The sequence below is a fragment of the Oncorhynchus nerka genome, linkage group LG27, assembly GCF_034236695.1.
Source record: "Oncorhynchus nerka isolate Pitt River linkage group LG27, Oner_Uvic_2.0, whole genome shotgun sequence".
Taxonomy (NCBI): domain Eukaryota; kingdom Metazoa; phylum Chordata; class Actinopteri; order Salmoniformes; family Salmonidae; genus Oncorhynchus; species Oncorhynchus nerka.
In genome coordinates this window covers 63,225,268-63,244,186 of record NC_088422.1, presented here as the reverse complement: position 1 = coordinate 63,244,186, position 18,919 = coordinate 63,225,268, and the positions used below count along the sequence as shown (strand labels likewise).

The 18,919-nt window shown below is 40.7% G+C and overlaps 1 pseudogene; it reads left to right on the top strand.

Moving 5' to 3' along the window:
• The first annotated feature begins 69 nt into the window (after positions 1 to 69).
• Positions 70 to 18,700, top strand: LOC115112523 (SHC SH2 domain-binding protein 1-like; annotated as a pseudogene).
• The last annotated feature ends 219 nt before the right edge of the window (positions 18,701 to 18,919 follow it).

Below are 18,919 nucleotides of genomic sequence, written 5' to 3'. Positions count from 1 at the left end.
TTGTTATTTTTGGCTACCTGTGAGAGTAAATGTTGTTCCTGTTCCTCTGTTCTTGTCAGGTATGCGTAAATGGCTGTAAGAGAGTCAAGTGCAGGAGAGCAGATATTGGGTAGCCAACGGAGCCTTTTATTTAGGCGAACCAAAAGCACGCGGCAAAATAAACACGAAATAACAATACGGGTTGACATTACCCAGCGCAACATACTAACGTTCGCATAACATGAAACAGAATAAACAATACCACACAAAGACATGGGGGAAACAGAGGGTTAAATACACAACACATAATGAGGGAAATGAGAACCAGGTGTGTGGGAAAACAAGAAAAGACAAATGGAAAATGAAAAATGGATCGGCGATGGCTAGAAGACCGGTGACGTCGACCGCCGAGCACCGCCCGGACAAGGAGAGACATCGACTTCGGTAGAAGTCGTGACAGTTCTGTTGTATTGTTAGCACATGAAAAATTGTTAGCACTAACTTCTGTCCCTCTACTTCTCTCTCGCTACGCCCTCCCCCCTTCCTATTGTATAACTTCAAAGAAAATTACATTTCAGACCGTTTTTAAGCTTTTATGAGGCTTACAGAAGTGTATATGTTCCAATGTTGGGATAGTTACCGCTTTATTACAATATGTAATAAATCATCTACATATTATTAATATTATATTATAACATGTAATATGCAAAAATATATAAGGAACATTTAAAATTGTGGTGTACTATCTTAACATCTGATACAATACAACAGAACAGATGAACAGGAATTACATTTACTCTCATGGGTGGCCCAAAATAACTGTCTGAAAGCCATGCCTCCTGAAAATAACCTAAGGATTACATTATAAAATACCCAGCTGCTGACTCAACCCAGCATGAAAGTGAATATAACCCAACTGATGGTTAAATTAACCCATGTTTGGGTAATCTGAACAACCCAGCCAGTTTAGTTATTCACACAACCCAAGCTTGTGCTCTGTCCATTATTTACCCTGCGCTGGGCTACCAAAAATAAATAAATAATTAGGTTGTTTCAAATCCAGATTCTTTTTGAGTGTTGGCTACGTGGGCAACACTCAAATTGAGTTGTTTCAAATCCAGATTCTTTTTGAGTGTTGGCTACGTGGGCATGCTGTCAGGAGGCTGAAGTGGCCTAAATGACAGTCCATCTGTGAACGCCCACAGAACATGTGTTCCTTACACATTAAGGTCTCAAAAAACAATAATTAACACTTAACATGCTCAAATATTGTCACAAGGGTTTTACAATTCTCAACTCAAAAGGCCTCTATTTGCCTCCTTGCTGAGGATTTATTTTCTGCATCACCAGCAAGTTCACTTTACCCCTTTTGAAATAAAATCAATCTTTGATAATACTGTCATGTATTTGATAATAAATATGAACTGAACAATCTCTTGAAAATGTATCTGCTGACCCCTACTGGACAAAAAGTATGAACTTCAGGGACTAGGACTGCATCTGACAAGGCTTTGCACTGGGTCCACTAAAGCACAGCAACATACGCCTTTCACTATATAAACACAACCCATGAAAATATCCCACAAACTCGTCATAAACAGGCGTAAACAGCTAGGTGTGTAGTTTGTAGGTCAACTTCAAATAAGGATTTATGACTGTCTGTGGTTGAGGGCTATAATACTGTCAATGAACAAAAACCTAGCTAGTGAGGTCGACAGTGCTGCTTACCTTCATGCTCAGATTCTATCCCAAATAATAACAATAGAGGACAGTATTTCCTTTTTCAATCCTGCTCTGACAGTGGTAGTTTAGCTAGATCGTGAAAAGGGGCTCATACACAGTCACTGGACTCAAATAGTCAAAAATTCAAGTCAGGTATTTTTTTTTACCAAATATTTTTTGCATATTATATGTTTAACTTTATAACCTGACAGTTGTAGTATGCTATTTGTGAATGTGAATATTATTTAATTATAACTAATAGTTAGGTCTTCATATTTAATTTGTGTGAGCCATTATAATCAGGTCCAAAGGATGTTGCCATTTTGATAGTTCAGATTTTCCTTAGATGGGTACTTATACAATAACACAACATGCTACTTACACGTAACACATTTATGACTGAAATCATTGTTTCATTTCTGATGCAAATGCTTGCTGGCTTGACAAGTTCACAAGGTCATACAGAGTTGTCCATTTGTTATCCTGTGGTCCTCTGTGTGTTGTTACCCAGTCATCAGATTATATGTGCTCAGCCAACATGAAAAATAGCCTGTGACAAGCTACGTGTCAGAATAGCCACCATGTTTATCATGTAGATGCTGATTTATACCACAGTCAGCAACATGCTTGACAATAAAACAATCCTCTAATAATGCTCAGTGTAAACAGACATTTTCCAATAGTGAATTAATTTAAATCCACAGTTTGAAATTAATGTTCTTTATAGTGACCTGGCCAGTTTGATGTACCTGATTAGGTTGATGGATTAAGATGGAGATGCTGATGGACAGGTAGAATCAGGAGGTTGACACCAGATTGCTCTGACTAGGGTCAGGACGTCACCAGTCACCACTGTCCATCTCATTTTAAAGACTTATTCTTGACATCCCCCACTCTTTCCCCCTTCTCATTCTGCTCTTTCTTACTCATTCCTTCCCATCTGTGCACTGTCCCTCTGAAACGACATCATTGACTCACTATTAACTCAGTCAGGACTACTGCTTGGTGTGTAAAACACTGCCCAGAAACAATGACTGTATTCCCACTCTACCACTGAAAAGGATGCTGTCAGCAGTAGGCTACCACTTGAACGTGAAAAATGTTAAAGGGATATTTTGGAATTTTGGTAATAAAGCCCTTTATCTACTTTCCCAGAGTCAGATGAACTTGTGGATACAATTGTTATGTTATGTGCATTTTGAAGGAAGTTGCTAACTAGCATGCTAGTAGATACTCATAGACTTCCAGTCATTGTGCTAACGCTAGTTAGCATTGGCTCACGAAACTACCTCTAACTTCCTTCGTACTGGACACAGAGGCAATAAAATGGTATCCACGAGTTCATCTGACTCTGGGGAAGTAGATAAAGGGCCTCATTGCCAAAATCCCAAAGTATCCCTTTAAGGCTTTTATCTCGGTCAAGGATATATCTCTTTCCCCTCTATCTTTGTATCTCTTTCTCCCCCTCTATCTTTTCCCTCTATCTCTCTCTATTATTTTTGTTCTGCATCTAAAGAGTCAAAGTGCGTTCCTCACCTTCCTCGGGAGGCTCCCATATGCACTGATCTGAATAAACAATATAACAGGTCATTGGTATAGGGAAGACCAGGCATTTCCTTCATATATAAATGCCTCTGATTTAACATATTATCAAAGATTCTTTACAATTTGTGATACATCTCCACTCATATGTAAAAAAAAATATATATATATATAAAAAGAAGAAAAAAAGAACTGGTTTACTATTGGGAACGCACATCAACCGAACAACGCCAAACCTTTAGCCAACGGCAATGCTCAACGGTCGAGACCCCGGTTTAGGGGAAATTTTGAAATGAGCAATGTGAAAGTGCATTTCTTAGCAAAGGCACAGTCAGTTAGCTAACTCACCCGTCATTTTAGTGCTGGATTTTATTGTACATTCGAGCCCCTGCTGTGCCTAGTTTGAAAGTTGTACATTGGCTGAAGAAAATGGTTGTTCATCTATGACGGAGCCTCAGCTTGAAGCAAGAGGAGACACGGCGGCCAGAGTGGTAGCAGAGTGGTAGCCATTAAAGTCAGAGTGGTAGCCATTAAACGCGCCAAAGAGCTGATGCAATTAAAGAACCTTAGAGAAAAGGAGATGATGAGCAAGCTTGACCGTTTTCTAAAGAAAGATAATCTATCTGAAGAAAAGGAGTCTGTGTTCAGGTCTTTACAACTAGAATTAGAACAGACTTACACGGATCTGGCAAAGGGCGCCTTTAAAGGTCAAGAGCAAAATGGATTGAAGAGGGGGAAAGAAACACTAGTTATTTTTTTGCACTTGAAAAGAGAAACTACAAAAGAAAATATATAACTGCACTCAAAATTAACTATGTTTTATGCAAAGATCCCATTACAATATCATCATTTGTCAATTCCTTTTATGAAAACCTTTACAGCTCTCAATTTCAGGAAGATGGTTGTGAAAGCTACATTTGCCACATTCAGAATTATGTCCCTGTAATTGAGGATGATTTTCACTCAGTTTGCGATTCACCTGTGTCAATTGAAGAAATTAGAGAGGCTCTGAATTCAATGAAAAAAGGGAAATCACCTGGCCCTGATGGCCTGACAGTTGAATTCTATAGACAGTTTTAGGAGTTGCTAGAAGACCAGATTTTCAATATGTTTCAAGATTGCATTAAAAAGGGGGAAATGGTCTCCACTATGAAACAGGACCTTATTTCATTGATTCCGAAGCCTGATAAAGACCCTTCTCTCATTGACAATTACTTTATTAAATGTTTATTACAAATTGATTGCTCTGGTTGAAAGATTTAAAAAAGGAATAGATACCATTATAAATGAGATTCAAACAGGATTCATGAAGGGCACATAAGCTCTAACATTCGTTTAGTCTTGGACCTTATAGATTATTCAGATGCAATTGACTCAGATGCGGTTGTCCCATTTCTGGACTTCTGTAAAGCCTTTGACACAATTGAACATGAATTTCTCTTTAGGTCTTAAACTTTTTGGATTTGGTGAAAATGTTATTAAAGTAATTTGCATGTTTTACAAAGATATAAATAGTTCTGTGCTACTAAACCTTAATACTTCCAAAATATTTAGTATCAACAGAAGTGTACAACAGGGATGCCCAATTTCGCCATTTTTATTCATTTTGGTTGTGGAACTTCTATCTCCAGATATTCTGAATAATGCAAATTTGTATGGCGTAACCATTTTTAACAAAGAAATCAAAATTTCCCAACTGGCTGACAATACTGCACATGCCCTTAATGCTATAACTGCATTTTCTATTGCATCAGGATTAATCCTGAATGTTTCTAAATGTGAAATCTTATGTTTATTTGACTCGGATGATAAAGAAATAGAAAATATTCCTGTAAAGGACTGTGTTAAATATTTAGGAATACATCTGTCAAAAAAACACTTAGTCAGACAACATTTGAATTTCTCTCCTAAAATTAAGAGAACTAAAAATATATTTAATAATTGGCTACAAAGAGATCTTTCTATACTTGGGAGAGTACTTCTGTCCAAGGCAGAAGGACTGTCTCGTTTTTTGTACCCCTCATTATCGTTATGTGGAAATCCAGCTACTTGTAAAGAGATCAATAAGACCTTTCTTGACTTCATCTGGAAAAATAAGTCTCACAAACTAAAAAAATCTGTCCTTTCTAATAAAAGAGCTGAAGGCGGTCTAGAAGTGTTGGATTTTGCTGACATTAATAACACTTTCAAGATAAACTGGTTGAAAAAATGTCTGATCGATACTGATTCAATATGGTATTTCATTCCAAATAATGTGTTTAATAAATTGGGAGGTCTTCAATTTTTACTGAAATGTAATTATATTCCTAAAATATTACCTGCTAAATTGGCTAGGTTTCACCAATAAGCTTTAATGGCCTGGAAAATATGTTTCCTGCACAATTATTCCCCTCATAAAGCTCTTTTGTGGAATAATTCAGACATAACTGTAAGGAATAAGTCATTGTTCTACCCCAGCTGGCATGAGAGGAATATTGACTTTGTTCTTGATATTTTCGACAACAAGGGTAATATTCTCACATATGAACAATTTATAACATTGAAAGAGTTTCCAATACCTTTCAGAGAGTTTATTTCTGTGATCAAAGCCGTTCCCAGTGGTTTAACTACACGTATGAAAACTCATCTTAATTTTGGGAATGATCACAAAATTTATCCAGAACTCAGATTGGAAGGCGTGGGCTTACTTGAGAGAGCTTGTTGTAATCAATATATAAGACAAATTCTTCATTCACAAAACCAACTTACACCTAGAGGAAAGTTTTTCTGGAACATGCTTATTCCTGATATTGTCTGGAAAAATGCATGGTTAAGGCCTTACAAATACTGTATACCAAACAAAGTTAATTAAAGAAGTGCACTTCAAAATTTTACATAAGATATATCCATGTAATTCTATGATTTCCAAATTTGTGGCTATTGATGATATCTGCGTTTTCTGTGAAAACGAAGGTGAGAATCTGTCTCACTTGTTCTTTGAATGTAAATTTGTGTCAGATTTTTGGGAAAACCTTGCTTAAGTACTTATTTGCCATTATGAACACTGCCTATATTTTTTACACGAAAGATATAATATGTTACTATTGCAATGATAACAAAACCACTGAAATGATTGTTAATTTTAAAAATGCTTGTTGCCAAATACTTTATACACAAACAAAAATTCCAAAATTCTATACCAAAATTACACATTTTTCTGATTGAATTTAATTATCTTATTAAAACATTAACCCTAGTGAATAACAACAAGAATATCATCTTCATGAATCATTATAATAAGATATTTTCAGAGTGAATATAATTGCACTTAAATGGTTTATTTAGTATTATTTTATTGATATATTTTGTATATTTGAGTATTGTTAATACCTGTGTTTGGTTTGCTAGACATGTTTGATGTAGCAATGTAAGTTGATTTTTGAAATATGACAACAACAAAAAAAGAACACGGCGGCTGATAGAATGATGCCGACAGCAGATTCAATGACTTCAAGTGAAAGTAGACAGAACAAGACAGACAAAGTGGATTTGGAGTTGAATTAGAAGAGTACGCCAGACATTTTAATTTGCGACAAGAAGATGTTGTCAGACATGGTTTTGTTTAGTAACTATTGTTGCACATCTCAACTGTGCAGCTAACCTAGCTAATAATGCTGGCATGCTAACGTTCACGTTTGTCAATTTACTTAGCTAGTTATCTAATGTTACTGTAACTAGCTAAACATGCAATGCCACCAACTGTTGACTCATAACAGCAAATAAGGCTAGCTATATCTAATTTCATCTCTATTTGCTGTATTTCAAAGAACTGTTAGAGAGAGAAAATGTATCAGTACCTATCCATGGAATTATTTAGTCTCCCCTTGATCAATACTAGGCCATGCCAGATCAGTAATTGATCATGAAGGATAGGGGAAAAGGGAAGGAAACCACGTTGCACTATGCATCCAGGTAGTAAATGATATATCAATCTAACTGATACTTTATTTTCTAACACAGGACTTTTTCAGAATGAGGAGGATGACGGTGACAGTGGCACAGGCTACTTCAACCCTGATATGGCTGGTACTCAGTTGTAACGTGATGAATGCGTAGGAGATGCATCCCTTCCTGACACCTTTCAGACAAATGAACTGCTTTATTACGGGAGATTCAGAGCCTATCAAGACTACACGCTAGGTATGATAACCTTACATGGTCTTACATCAATTCAGTTGTCAGGTTTACTGGCTAAAGAGGATGAAAGATGATTACTGCAACCATATTGATCGATCTTTCAAGGCTCCCAGTGAAAAATCTAAACAAAGCTGACTTGAGGTGTTGTCCCAGATGCTGTCTGTGCTGTTTTGCACAGGTGATTGTAAAACATCAGAGGTGAAGGCCTTCACAGCTGACTACCTGGAGAAGGTTCTGGAGCCTTTTGACTGGCAGGCACAGTGGTGCACAGAAGTGTTTGATGTGCCAGTGGAGGTAAGTCACTTCGACCTGAAAGATTTCCCAGCAAGAGACTTGTCTAATGGAGCTGTGCTTTGTACACTGCATGAAATGAATTGGAACACTTGCACTCTGGATACAGTTTTATAGGGAATCTGAATCCAGAGGTCTGGTTAAACAGTGAAACAGCTATCTTTTCCAATGTTATACAGATGGTTGGATCTGATCAGTGGAGCAGAAGTAGTCAAACAAGGTAGCCTAACCATTTACCCTTGAAAAATGGTCATATGAAGGTCACAACCTCATACTTATGCCCCTTTCCTCAGGTGGTGGATGTGAACTATAAGGAGCTGAAAGCCAAGGTGAAGCTGGTGGTGCCCCTGCAGTGTGAGACGAGAGGCTGCGAGGCCATGAATACCCTCTTAGAGGCCACGCTGCACAAAGTGCCTCTGCAGGAGCTCCATGTGGTGTTTGATGAGTCTGGGGACTTTGACCAGACTGCGCTGGCACTTGAGCACCTCCGGTAAGTCCCTATTGTTAATAAAACTGCAGAGTTTTTTTTTCAAAGGGCTGTTAAAGCCGCAGTTATTCTTTCCATGTCAGATTAGAAAGCACTAGAAAAAGCACCTGTGATACATGCCTCTTGTTGTCGGACTTTGCATGGGGTGGAACTGCCATTCAATGTTGCTGTGCCTGACTTACTGTGTGTCTGAAAATGTATCCCTCTTGTCTTTTTGTCCACTTGATAGAACTTTAGAAAAACACATTTTTTGGAGTGGTTAAAAGCTGCAATATGTCAACTTTTTTTACAAAAGCACTCAGAATAATGTCAATGGACATGACATGTCACTTCACCCCTATCTGAATGTACATATTACCTCAACTAACCTGTACCTCCGCTAGAGATGAAACGGTATGAACATTTCGTATCACGGTTATAGTGACCACGGTTGTCAGTATTATCGCGGTATTGTTAAAATGTGCTGGAAATGTTCATAAAGTACTGACACGCACACTGAAATCATTTCACCAAATTTTATATTGAAAACCAACAAATAGAATTAGCAGCACTATGCACTTTTTTGTGTGCATAAACATTAAAATAATATTAACGATGGCGCCATGAGGTAAAAGTTTCCCTAGTGCAGGTTTAAATGAACACAACCTTAAGCAATCAAAAAAACAAACAAAAAAAAACATTTTTTTTTTTAGCAGCACTCACTTTGTAGTGAGCCACGGCAACCTTCATCAGCCTCAGAAAGCCCGGCTTCTCAACCTAATGAAAGGGCTGCAGTGAGGTCTTGAGATCTTTTGTTGATGTGGGTGCATAAGCAGCCTGCCTCTTTCAAAATGCTTGCTCGAGTGTGTCACAACTGTAGATGAGGAGGGACCAGTAGCATCACTGGTGTTAGCCTGCTGCTCGACCACTCCGTAAACTAGGGAATAGAACAGAACATGTTGTTATTAATATTGGTGTTACATTATAATTACTATTGTTCACACACACAGTCTATCTCCTGTGTTGCATTTGAGAATATGCAATGAACCCATGCACAATCTACATGAATACAAATTAGTCTTAAGAAGACAGTGATAATTGCGATGAGCCCAACAATCTATAGTGTTTCTCCTGTTGAAACACTTTTACGACCAAGTCGAAGTCTGCCGGATTGTAAATGAATAAAATATGTTGTTTGGGTGACAACTACATCAAATAAAATGTATTTTTAAATCCCTTCTTACATCAGCTGATGTCACAAAGTGCTATTATATAGAAACCAAACCTAAAACCCCAAACAGCAAGCAATGCAGGTGTAGAAGCACGGTGGCTAGGAAAAACTCCCTAGAAAGGCCAGAACCTAGGAAGTCCTCTTCTGGCTGTACATAACTTGTGCAATGGGTGAATAAAGTCTGCAGACACAGGATGTATACATCAGCAGAACAATGTGTAGTGTTTTTACAAGAGTAGGTAACACTGAAAGCTTCAGTTTACATTATTGACAAGCTATTAGCAAGTTAACAGACAAACCATGGCATTTTTCACCCATTCCGAAGTCCCCACATCTTGCATTGAGGTAAAAGCTTACTACCTTGCATTCGCTATAAAGTAGTGGGTGGTGGTCACAAGTGTTTCCCCCTTTCGCAGCAATTTTTATATTTGCATGTTCTGCAGACAGGGTGACAATCTTCGATTAAGTTCCCCTGAAACCCAAAATAAGACCACACTTCAGATTTGGTCCTCTTAGAAGGCTGACAAATCTCCCGAGCACTGTCACTGCCTTCCGTCATGTTTTCACACACAACAAAACCACGTTGCATGCTGCGCCTTCGTCAGACTGTTGCTAACTTTGGTTGATGCTGGACAGTATTTACCGTGAGTTTTTAATGATAATAAAAATGTGAAACGGTAATACTTATCGTCTGGAATTTTAACGTGGTTCATCGTGAAACCGGTAACCCTTTCATCCCTAACCCCCGCACATTGACTCGGGACCGGTACCCTGTAAGTTATATAGCCTCGTTATTATATTTTTTACATTAGTTTACTTGGTAAATATTTTCTTAACCAACAGTGCAGTTCAAGAAGAGTTAGGGGCTTGTAAAGTAAGCATTTCACGGTAAGGTCTACCCTTGTTGTATTCGTCGCATGTGACAAAGTTTGATTTGACAGACGAGACAGAACCGACATCACCCGTCACATTACAGCCGCAAAAAAAATAATATATGGACTAGTTCTTATGTGATACTAAATAACAGAAGGGTGTGTTCAAATTTCGTGGCGTCTTCTGGAGACAGTGGGACGACGAGGATGATGACTTTGACTAATTTGTCAGATGTGTGGAGCCCCGCCTCAGGCTGTACGTGTAGAAGGGTGATAGTGGGGGGGGTGGGGGTGGGAAGATTAGTCAGTGTGTGTGGGCTAGATTGGCACATTCTTATTTAGGCTGTATTGGTTCAGATCTGCCAATGACACGGCTAGCTTGAACCCATTATTTTAATGCCGCTATCAGAATGGCCATATGGCATAGGGACCTGTAGAGCATTGTAAATGAGTGCAGGTCAGGAACACTTGAGCAAGCTTCGTGTCTAATGGTTAGAGCTGGATATGTTCAATGCTGTTTGTGAGAGGCTGCAGATTATTCCTTGGCCACTAGATGGCAGTATGTACCCGGGGATTGTGAGTGTACTGTGGCGTCTCCTATTTTTTTTATGGGTGGAGAAGAGGGTTAAAAGATATCTTATTGGCTTCAGCAGAAATCCACAAGCTTGTTAATGTTAGACCAATCAACTCCTAGTTTATACCAAGGGTAGGGCAGGGTAGCAGGGTAGCCAAGTGGTTAGAGCGTTGGACTAGTAATCGAAAGGTTGCAAGTTCAAATCCCCGAGCTGACAAGGTACAAATCTGTCGTTCTGCCCCTGAACAGGCAGTTAACCCACTGTTCCTAGGCCGTCATTGAAAATAAGAATTTGTTCTTAACTGACTTGCCTAGGTAAAAAAATAAAAAAAGAAGATTTTGCTTTTAATAGACAAAGAATGTCTTTAACCCATTCACGATCGGCTCCTTAGAAAGAATGGAGGGTCTCGATTCATTCTCCAAATAATGGTTAAGAACATTTTCAAGTGCCGTACATGGCCATCAAACAAACAATGTTGTGCTCTGTGCATCTCCTCTAGAGTTATCCCACCTTAACCTCTCGTTGCCCTCCAATGTTGCTGAACAATTTGTTCCCAGCAGTCCTCATAATGCGATTGTGTTTTAAGGAAAACAAAATAAGTATTTCTTCCTCTGTGGCTGTCAACCCTGTAGGGTTTATGATATTCTGGAGGATCGGGTGCCTGCTGGACTTGTGACAGAGTATTACTCTCTTTTGGCACGATGCTCTCAGAAGTTCTAGGAGTTTTCTAGCCTGCGGAACGGCATCAGCAGCAACTCGGAGTCGGAGCTGGACAACGTGTCCATGGTGGAGGGCCTAAGGATGTACGAGCAGATGGAGGCTCTGAAGCGCAAACTCCGGATCATTGAGAACCCGCTGCTCAGGTAGCTGGCCAAGGGGACACGGGGTGGGAAGACTGAGAGGAGCTATCAGTGTCTCTGCAGAGTGTGTTGAGGGAGTAGTTGTGTGACTGATGAAGTTGGTCTCCTAACAGAGGGAAAAATAAGAAGACTGAGTAAAGGCCATTGGATTCACCTCTGTCCCTGAGCTAGCATGTTTGACCTATACTGCCCCAGTTGAGAGCAAAACTTCTCACAGAATGACAGTACACTACAGTCCAGTTCAATGCATCATATTCTGGTTAGAATACAAAGGAGGGACAGCAATTGAATGTATAGTTACTACTAACGCACACTTGGTGCCACCTTAATTGGGGAGAACGGGCTCGTGGTAATGACTGGAGCGGAATCAGTGGAATGGTATCAAACACATGGGTTTTCCAGGTGTTTGATGTCATTCCATTTGCTCCATTCCGGCAATTATTCTCCCTTCAGCAGCCTCCCCTGGCCTATACTTTCAGACGCTATTGGAAAGTGGAGATGCAACCATTGTGCTTTGTCCAATGCTGTACCATTGTGTTCTTCTACATAAATGTATTCTCTCCTGGCACTGCAGGTATGTGCTGGGATACAAGTTTAACTCAGGGCAGCAGGCTTGCAGGGCCAAGGGGCCTCGTGTCTCCGGTGGCCGGATGGTCCATGCCGTGTCCGTCTCCACTACAGTCAGCCAGCTGCAGAGCCTGATGGCAGACAAGCTTGGGCCCAAATTCTCAGTGGAAGAGTTTGAAGTACATGTATGGCAAACAAATATAATCTTTTTATTTATTTTTTATATATATATTTTTTTTACATCCATGACATTTATCCATTCTTAGGCATATTGTATTTTGTCAAATGTAAGTTTGCCCAGGTTTCCATTTCAAATGGCCTGTCTAATGAGATGACCAGAGATGAAACCCAATGGTTAAGTTCTCTAACTATGTGACACTTGTGTATTGGTCTAATACGCTGGGATTTGCTAAGGTGTGTGGGCTTTTTTTTTATTTGACCTCCCTAGTTCCTGTACACTGGCATTCCACCAGGATTTGTAGAAGCTGTGTCTGTTCGCCTGAATGCCTCGGCTCTATCGTTGTATTCCACTGAGACGTTAGAAGCAGAAAACATGTGTTTTTGTGTCTTTCTTTGTTTAGTCGTGAGCGCAGATCTGTGTTGTATAGACCGACTGTGTACTGGAACTGCTCTGTGTTTAAATGTTAGTTTCACAGTGAGCCCCTGCTGGCTGTGAGTGCCTGCTACGAGGGAGACGTGGTCATCATCCTTCAAGGACACTACACTGTCACCAGCTCCATCAGTATCCCAGACTCCATATCAGTGGAAGGTAATGTTTCATATTTCTGCAAGCAGCCTTTATAATGGCAGGATGCACGACTGCTGTATGTATGTACAGGTAACTGCCAGAGTAATGGAGAAACAACTCAATGAGGGCTACAGGGGATATTGAAAGCAGGTGCTTCCACACAGGCGTGGTTCCTGACTTAAAACGATGTCAACTATTTGCCATGGCCGTCTGTCACCAGATCTCAACCCAATTGAACACGTATGGGAGATTCCACCACCATCAACATATTGAACACTTGTGTAAGTGTTTCAGATGAAATCAAGTGTTCACCTGCAGATCATACTGTTATGGTACTGGTTGTACTATGTGGCGTGTTAATGCGTGTCGAAGGTAAAACAACCACATCTACGGCACATGGAGTGAAATGAACGTGTAGCAGAGAGGATGTGGGATGTACAGAGGGAGCCCTCGGGAATAAAATAGAGCTTGCTGGCGCAGTAAGCATAAGAACAGGGATGATATTAATGCATAGAGAAGGCTAGCTCGGGGGCGAGGAGAGGTCAGAGCAGAGGCGCCGCGTCAGTCTCTTTATGCAAATAGTGGGCCTGCCGAGTTGGATAGAGGGAGGGGAGATTGGAGGGGCTGTTTACATGCGTCTGTTTCTATGTGCGTGCCCTCCTGTGGTGCTAGGAAACCCCTGAAAGCTGAGATAAAGAGGGTGTGGAAATATGATGCAGCGCTGCCTGGCACTGCACCATGACAGGAAAAGAGCAACTCAATTAGACCACTGCCGGATTACCATAATAGAATTCTCCCTCCCACCAAAGAGCCTTTGATATTTAGAGGAGCAGGGCACACACATGCGTTTATTGCTTTTTGGATATTGCTGTATCAAAGACGAAGGGGATAAAATGCATATGATCTATCTTCATAATAAGTATTGCGAGAATTTCCGAAAAGCGTGTTCCTAAGGAGACATTAGAATTCATTAGTGAGGAGGTTCAGTCAGTCAGCACTTGTTAAGAACAGACTGGATTCTTGATCTGCAATCAGTGCAACCGTTTTAGCATTTAAAAAAATTAATTCGCTAAGCAGCAGCACGTTTTTGCCAGTCATGAAGCCCACTGGGAATAGGGTTTTCCTCTCCTGGATGTGTGCATGGGCCTATGACTTTACCAATCGATATTCAGCCTTTGGCCTTTCCAATGGCAGCGTGTGGAACCTAGCCAATGCTGTAGAATTGTTGGCCACATTGTGGAACACCTGTCTCCAGGCCATCTGTCAAGGAACAGAGAATAATGAACCCTAGCCGTCAGAACACTGTCCATCACATTCTGCCTGCCTGGGATTGTGCTGAATCGCTACTTGTCATGTACACCACTGCGAGGTTGGAAGGAGAGTTCGGACCCAACACTGTGGCCATTGAGCCATGACCCAGTTGTCCCAGCCGTCAGCATGCAAAGATGGAGCAAATGCAATTTAATCTAAATGTATTATTTCTATGTACAGTTGGTGGGGGGGGAGGGGGGGAAACAATACAGTAATAGAGTATTGCGCTATTGTTTTTACAGAGTTCCTATCGATACTGTGACTCCAAGTTTAGATTATTGCTAGGTAGTTAATGTTAGCTAGCGCTAGTCGGCTGTACCTACGCCAAAACCTGATAGCTCATCATTCTATTGCTTGTTCGCCATCTTTTTAAATGTTGAGCCAACATGTTTTCAGCACTTATCTCCATGACAGATCAAAATGCCTTTTTCATGGCTCTCTTGTCCCTCTGCCGCAGACATACACTACCGGTCAAAAGTTTTAGAACACCTACTCATTCAAGGGTTTATCTTTATTTAATTTTTTAATTTTCTACATTATAGAATAATAATGAAGACATCAAACCTATGAAATAATACATATGGAATAATGTAGTAACCAAAAAAGTGTTAAACAAATCAAAATATGTTTGAGATTCTTCAAATAGCCACCCTTTACCTTGATGACAGCTTTGCACACTCTTAGCATACTCTCAACCAGCTTCACGAGGAATGCTTTTCCATCCGTCTTGAAGGAGTTCCCATATATATATATATATATATATATTGAGCACTTGTTTGCTGCTTTTCCTTCACTCTGCAGTCCAACTCATCCCAAACCATCTCAATTGGGTTGAGGTCGGGTGATTGTGCAGGCCAGGTCATCTGATGCAGCACTCCATCACTCTCCTTGGTCAAATAGCCCTTACACAGCCTGGAGGTGTGTTTTGGGTCATTCTCCTGTTGAAAACAAATGTTAGTCCCACTAAGCGCAAACCAAATACTCAGGCCAAATTGAATTATAAAATATACCACATTACTTCTTACTAGTAATGAATTTGTTTTAGAAAAACTACAAAGCATGCTCTTCTGTTTTTTTTGTGTGGGGTGGGTGGGGGGAAGAGCTGAGTGGCTGGTAGATTTTTAAATCTACCTGTTCTGGTGGCTGGTAGACCAAAAATAACATTTTAGGCTCTGATTTAGGCTAATACATCTTCTTTCTTTTCAGGGTTCGGCCTACCTGATGAGGTGGTGATTGAGAAGAAGAACAAAGGGGACTCGTTTGTGGCGTCAACAGGAGCCGACGTGAAGGCCTCCAACGTCAAGTTCATCCAGCACGACGCTATCGAAGGCATCCTCTGTGAGTCCTCTTAGTCCTTTTCCCAATGTGATGCTGCCTCTACATCAACCCTGCCCCCCAACTCTACCCATTGTCCTGCGTTAGTAATTCTGCCTAAGCTGCTGGCACTGCTTAACATCTGGCAACAGCCATATATCAATGACTTTCCAGGAGGAGAATGGGGTTATGGTCATACACGCATTCGGAATACTAGGATCTAGCTGGTCTCTTTATTTACCTCCTAGTGTCAATCTTCATCTTATTTCCCTCTTGTCTCCAGGTGTACGTCAGGGTAAGCTGGAGATGGAGAACTGTGTCCTTCAGTGCGAGACGACAGGTGTCATTGTGCGGACGTCAGCCCACTTGACTATGAACATGTGTGACCTCTACGGCTCTAAGGTGAGAAGTCATTGACGCTCATCACTCTTTCATGGTGGCTTTTTTTTATTACTAGTACAGATCTAGCTCTCGTGTTAATCATTGTGTGTGTCTGAGGCCGTGCAGTAGCCTAGCTGTGTCTCTACATGCTGATAACTGTTGTGCTATAGGGAGCTGGTGTGGAGATCTACCCTGGCAGTGTCTGCAGTATGGTGGGAAATGGCATACATCACTGCAAAGAAGGGATCCTGATCAAGTTGAGAGATTTGAAGTTCTACTGGTCATTTACCAATCTGTATATTACTGTTCCCAGCACTAGCACATCCAACCTCCATCTCTTCCTAGGTTCAGTTCAATTCTAAGCCTGTGGCATTATCTTCCCTCAACCCGAAATTGAATTTAGTGGAGAAAGATGTTAAAATGCACACACACGCCGCAAAAACAAATATGGACTTATTTCCCTTGTTACCTTCAGACGAGTTCTGGGGTCTTATCTCATATTCCCTGAGGCTAGAACGGTAGTGTGTTTTTTATCGCTCCCTCACACAGAGCTTTCCTTCCTGTTGTCTCTCTGCTCAGTGTGTTGGACTTGGCCAGGACAACTTAAGCAGGAAGACCGACGTGATGACTCTGTTTATGCCTGTCTTTCCACCCTCTCTCTGTTGCTCGTCTGTCAACCTCCTCCATCCCTTCAACCCCACCAGGACTTTGCTGATGAGCTGGACACCATGCCCTAGATCACCATGGTGAACAATGTGATCCTGGTCAAGCCTAGTGATGCTGTACCAGGCGAGGCTGCACAGGAAGACACCCCTACAGGTATGAACTAGTTCCAAAGCCTGGGGAAGTTTTCCTCAGGAATATTATATAAAAAAAGGGGTGCCGTAAAACAGAGTCTAGATGGAAACTAGTGATGCATCGACACTTATCAAATCTTTCACATATTTTGCGTCGGTGGCGTTCCGAATCGAGTTTTGTCTTCATGAAAATTGAATAGACCAATAGACTTCCTTAGGTAGAATCAACAAGACAGGATTGCCACACGAGACTAGGTACTAACCAAGTCTTACTCAGTATTTCCCACATCAATGGGTTTACTGCCTCTGGAAGGCTGAGTTGGTTTCACTGGGAAGTTTGTGAGAAAATGTGCTTGACCTTCAGTCCAGGGCAGCTACAGAATAAAAGGTGCAGCTGAAGGTGGCATGGCTTAAAATACATCTGGAGTGCTCTCTTCATCTCCCTCACTCTCCGATGTCCTCTAATGGAATGTCCCTTATTGTTTAACCCCAGTACATAGGAATAAATACCTCTACCCCAGACAGGAGAATGAGCGAAAGTGGCAGAAATGTGACCTTAAAAAAAAAACGAAATAAACAAAGCTATCTCTTCTCTTCAGATTACCCTTTAAAAATGTCATCTGCAACATTCATGAATTTTTGCGGAGACACTACTAAGCCAACAACCGGGTAGTAATTGTCATTTGCGTTGTTATTGAAAAGATGATGTCCATTATGGTCCTTTGTTATTTCCCATCCGGAATTTGCAAAAAAAGCTGTTAATAAAACATTTCTCAACACTCCATTCCCCGCTTTAAACGTCGAAAAGAGGCTGCTTGCATTTGGATTTGAAAAGGTAAGAGCAAGGCAATTATCTACCATTGATCCCAAAGGGCAGTCTTTGTTAGAATACACTGACAGTCTGATTTGAACAGAATATAGTAACATTTCACAGGAAGACGTGGTATTTTCATACACGACAAATCCGAACGTCATGATGGAGAAGGAAGTGGAAGTGGTGGTTTTAGGTCTGAATGTCACAGCGAGGTGTTAACAAGCCTGTCATGAACGGATTCACGTTCTTTTCCAGATGAGCAACTGGATATAGAAGAAGGGAACGAGGACATGAAGGGTGAGGGGAAGATGCGGGTGGATGTGGACGTGCAGCACATCGTGGTGGACGTCTGCTCTGTGAAGGAACCAGTCTCCTATTCGTCTTGTTACGCCGTTCCTCCAGAGTTCACGGAGAGCAACGATGCCATCAAGAGGGAGCTGGTGGCCACGTCAGCCAAGAAGCAGCGACGCCAGGAGAGCATGCTGAAGGAGCTGGGAGTGACCCAGGCAAATGACAACCTGCTCTCCCAGGAGATGTTTGTCTCCATACAGGACAACCAGTTCAGGAGAAACTGCATGGGCAGCTTCGGCACCTTGTACTGAGACTAACTGACCCTTCTTCTTGTTCTGTTTTCCGTACATGCACAATCACACTTTGACTTGATTTATTCCAACCTCTTTGCTAAATTTTGCTGCACTGACTAGTGAGTGGGTATGTGTACTTTCATACGCTTTTTATTTTTAATACAATTCTCATTTTAGTATACTGATATCGTGGAGACCCGAGTCTAATAAACACAATTATTTTCACTATGACTAATGATGAGACTCAAATGTCCTTCAAATGTTTTTTCACTTTTTTTGGGGTGGATATTGTATGATTTCTTGTAATGGATATTGTTAAGATGCCACTGTTTGAAATGCGTTTGTTGTTGGGAGAAATCACGTTGCCTTATTTTGAGTTAGTGTCTCACCCTCACCTGTAGTTCTGGTCATTTGTTTATCAAATGTTGCTGAAAACATTCTGTAAACATTCTAAATCATGGGCCAATTAAAATGAGTACTTATATAAGTTTTGATCTGGTTTTTTTTTGTGTTTTTTTTTTTACAATTGGATACAGGTCATATGAGAGGGGTGAAATCTGGAAGGGTGCTCATTGGTTTTCTGGGCTTAAGGCTTCACCTTTTATAAGATGCTCACAATTGTTGAATTCCAGTTGATTAATTTTCTGGGGATTAAAGGGCTGGTAAAACCTCATTACACCACAGACAGT